Consider the following 4,238-nt stretch of genomic DNA (forward strand, 5'->3'; position numbering starts at 1 on the left):
AAGTGGGTTCAGCGATTACCCTTCACTGTAACGAATTACTGTAAATTTACGGTGGATTTTCAACGGTATCTTACAGTATTTCATAATAACTAACATACAGTTAAATGTTCATCCTCACATGTAAATTAACAGTCAATGCTGTAAATTAACAGTTAATGCCGTCAATTAACAATAATAGCAGACTACCGTAATTTAACAGCATGATACAGTATTTTTGTGAAGAGGTGGATACACGCTTCTCTATACAAGTTGAGTGAATCACGATCCATCTACATCGTACTGTCTATTGTAGGTTAATGTGTCTGTAATGACGATAGAATATTTTTATTATTCAAACTGCTCATTGCCTAAAAGTCATTTTTGAGTGACAAGACGTGACCGACTGCTCCTGAACGTGACTTTGGACACAACAGCTTCAGTTCATCCTTCTGAGCGACAGCCATGTGGAGACCGAGGAGCCAAGGTAAGTTATCATCCGAAATTCAAATTCAAAGTCTCTAGTATTGTTTTGTCTTCATGATTATTGAATTGTTGACATCTCAGATAATGTTTCACTTGGTCTGTTTCATTACATTAGGTTGCTAATGTTGGTGGAGCTAACGTTAGCTCTGTGACGTTAGCTAGCTCAAGCTCAATTAGCCTTAGAAAGGTTAGCTAGCTAACAGCATAGCAAGTTAAGTTAACATAAATAAAGTGAATCACCAATTACAGTGTTAAGATGTAACGTTAGTAACCTAACTTGTGTTTACTTGTGCTCTTATTGAACTGTAGGACCGCAAACAGGACGATTATCAAAAGGGAGAGGAGAACAGAGATCACCGACGTGTTCAAGACGATGAACAGTTGAGGTAACGCTAACAGTAACGTTACCCGTGTGTGTGTTATTCCAGGAGCAACATTAAGACCAGATCAAACTCATTTTAGTGTTGAACGTTAGTCCATTGTGGTCCATCGTCTTAGCTTTATTACTTCACCTAACGTAATCAGCTCATCACATAGTCTGTTCATTTAAACTGTATGGTATTCTTGTAGGCCTATTAGCTTTTTACAAAGACTTACATTGATATGTTAACATGTGTGAGGCACAGGCAAACCCACAGCTGCACACCCAAAGCTTCTTTTGTTTATCCTGGATGTCATAGAACTTTCCAGAAGTTCAGAACATTGTGTTTCTAAAGTTTTTATTTTGTTTGTTTACAGTCACTCGTCATCAGAGATTGAGGAAACCAGCCAGACGCTGCAGTCAAGTCCTCTTTAAGGTGTTCTCTCTCCTTATTGTTTCATTCATGTGAGTTCATGCTGTTCAAATTAACTATAAATGTGTATAAGACTTGTTATCAAGCTAGACTGTGAAGCAGTTCTATTACACTGTTCTTGATACTATTTTAATTCAATGTTATACTGTTGATGCTAATGAGTTCAGTTAAGCTGGTCATTAACGATTTTATTGGTTTATTAGTTTTTGTCATGGCTCTGCTGTGACCTCAGCTTGTCTCCCCTCTGTTGTCTGTCTGTCTGTCTCTGTGTGTGTGTGTGTGTGTGTGTGGCTTGAGTGCGGCTGCAATCATCCGGCACCTGGGCTCATCTCCTCACCTGACAACAATTACACCATCATCACCTTCAGCTTAAATACCCCGGCTTCCTGCAGTCTCATCGTCAGATTGTTCCTTCAACTCAGTGGTAGCTACACCTCGGCCCCTTTGAGTTTAAGTCTTCTCTTTGGGCAAGTTGGCCTTTTTGACGTTTTTAACTAACTTGTGTTTTCCCTCTGCCTCAGCGAGTCCCGTGCCACGTCGCCGCCCAGACGCCGCCGCACACACCGCCTCGCTGCTCCACCTGCATGCTTCACCTGCATGCTCCACCGGCTCCACAGACAAGCAAAATAAAACTCTTTTTTCACCTACTCTGCTGTCCCGGTGTCTGCGTTTGGGTCCAGGATAAACCGACCATAACAGTTTTCTTCTAAACATGCAGTACATTGTGAGTTTTGTGATGTAATACAAATGTCCCTTTATTATTTGAGAACATGTAATAAACTGCAACTATTATGTATTGAATGTCTATTGTTGTTCTTTCAATTTTTGGGAATTAAATGCAAAAGTAGCGGGTTGTATTACCCTTTGTAAATAAACGGTAACATTCTGGCATATACCGTAAAATCACGGTAAAACCTAATTATCCTACTATCACGTACCGTAATCCAGTATACGGTATGATACAGTAAAAGTAAATTACGGTAGTGTACCGTAAAAAAACAGTAACTTACTGGCGTCCCTGCTGCCAGTAAGTTACTGTTAATTTACGGTGAAATAATTTAGAGTGTTTATTTACTATCCAGGCCCTCACGTGACTGTGGATGAATGTCTGGTTGCATTTCGTGGGCGCTGTCCCTTCAGACAATACGGAAATTGTTTGTTTTTCCTGGGGTCAAATTGACCCCGAACATAATACATGTTACTGTTCTTGATAACAGAAATTATTTTTCATTCCAAATGTTATAGATAACAAAAATATGTACTTATAAAGCAATTAAAACACCAAAAAGATATCTGTTTCCAATTTTAGGTCAATCAGTGAGATTTTATGGTGATCTGCATATTTCTCCATAGTCGAGTAACAGGTATTCTGGATGTATAAGGGGGGGGGGGGGGGGGGTTGTTTTATTTTAAAGGATATTTAGGTAGTCAACAAACAAACAAAGTACCTGACAAATAAACTTGGGTAACAATTTGAATTATAATCATTTTCTGGAGGTTTAAATTGCTGGGGTCAAATTGACCCGAAGGACAAACGATGTTAGTCCATTTGAAGGTAACAGGAGGGTTAAGATAAATGCCAGAAGAGGCAAAGTCCATATTAATGTCTGGACATTATGGAACGCCCTCTCAGTGAATTTATTTATTTCACGGCCACCTGAAGTTGGCACTTATGCGTTCTAGCCATTGCTAGTTTGTGTGACTCACATCATTAAAGCACAAATTTACATGCCGGATCAATCACATCCCCAGAGAAGAGCATGTTAAACTTGTTCCACAGATTATGTACAATTACAGCATTTTTGTTCGTGCAGTATGTTTAATGTTAGGCAAAGACTGCGGTTTCAAAAATGTTAAGCATAGCTGCATATTGGTAACACTACTTCCTGCATTGGAACTAATCATTTGGATCAGACATGAATATTGGGGTGCGGATATGTCCAATATAAATTCCATGGGATGTTCCGCTAGCCAGATCCACTGTTAGCATGTTAGCTAGCTCCATGGCTGCATTAATTTACACTGCCTACACAGTCCTTTTTAATACCACCAGTTGCACTCACAGTTAAGACAATTCAAACATCTGTCTCTAGTTTGTGTCAATGAACTTTCACCAAGCAATAGTGCACTAGTGGGCGCTGTGGCCCAGGAGGTACAGTGGGTTGTCAAATAATTGCAGCTGGTTGGGCTCCTCATGTCAACATATCTCAGTGTTTTTTTTGAGCAAGACAATAAACCTCATGTTGCTCCTGATGGGAAGGCGAGTGCCTTAATTGCATCTGTATGTGTGACTGTGTGTGCGGATGGGTGAATAACAGACGCATTGTTATGTGCTTTGGTAAAAAGAAAACCCTCACATAAATGCAGAACACTTATCTTCCTTCTTTCTGGCACAAGCAGCACCTAAAGCATTTTTAACATCACATCATGTCCATTTAGCTCACGCTTTTTTCCAAAGTGACTTACCATTAGCACATTCAGCCATGCGGGTACAAATCCAAAAAGTGCAAGAACATTTGATTTACTTAGAGTGCTACATTTAGAGACAAGAGGTAGAGAAAGTGTTTTTTTCTTTTTTCTTGGGCCAAGGTGCAGCCCTGACTGATGAGATTTCAGTTTGGGATGCAACAAATGTGGAGCCTCTGCTGTCCCGATGTCAATGGGAAACTCATTCCACCATAGGCCTTTCTCATGGAAGACATTTTGACTTGTCATGGTAGGAAAAGTGCAGGTGTAAATAATTAAATGCAGGAGGGTTAGAAATCCATTTAGCTGCTATCAGTGCATGCTGGCTCACTGAGGGTGTTTATCAAGCATTCAGAGAGTACACATTGGAACACTCGAACCAGTGGTAGAACTTTATTTATGTAGAGCAATTTAGTTGCTGCACGCTGATTTAGTGGCTAGCCCTGTTGCCTCACAGCAAGAGGGGCCAGGGTTCAAATCCCGGGCTGGACGGTCAACCGATTAGACCAATAACAA

At 40.2% G+C, this 4,238-nt stretch overlaps 1 long non-coding RNA gene across 1 annotated transcript; it reads left to right on the forward strand.

Annotated features, from left to right (window-relative positions):
- The first annotated feature begins 1,538 nt into the window (after nucleotides 1–1,538).
- Nucleotides 1,539–2,052, forward strand: LOC142931514 (uncharacterized). The gene is made up of 2 exons (XR_012947356.1): nucleotides 1,539–1,680; nucleotides 1,778–2,052. It is a non-coding gene; the product is annotated as an uncharacterized LOC142931514 (long non-coding RNA).
- The last annotated feature ends 2,186 nt before the right edge of the window (nucleotides 2,053–4,238 follow it).

Source organism: Anarhichas minor, unplaced genomic scaffold, assembly GCF_050575085.1.
Source record: "Anarhichas minor isolate MPS153535 unplaced genomic scaffold, ASM5057508v1 ptg000052l, whole genome shotgun sequence".
Taxonomy (NCBI): domain Eukaryota; kingdom Metazoa; phylum Chordata; class Actinopteri; order Perciformes; family Anarhichadidae; genus Anarhichas; species Anarhichas minor.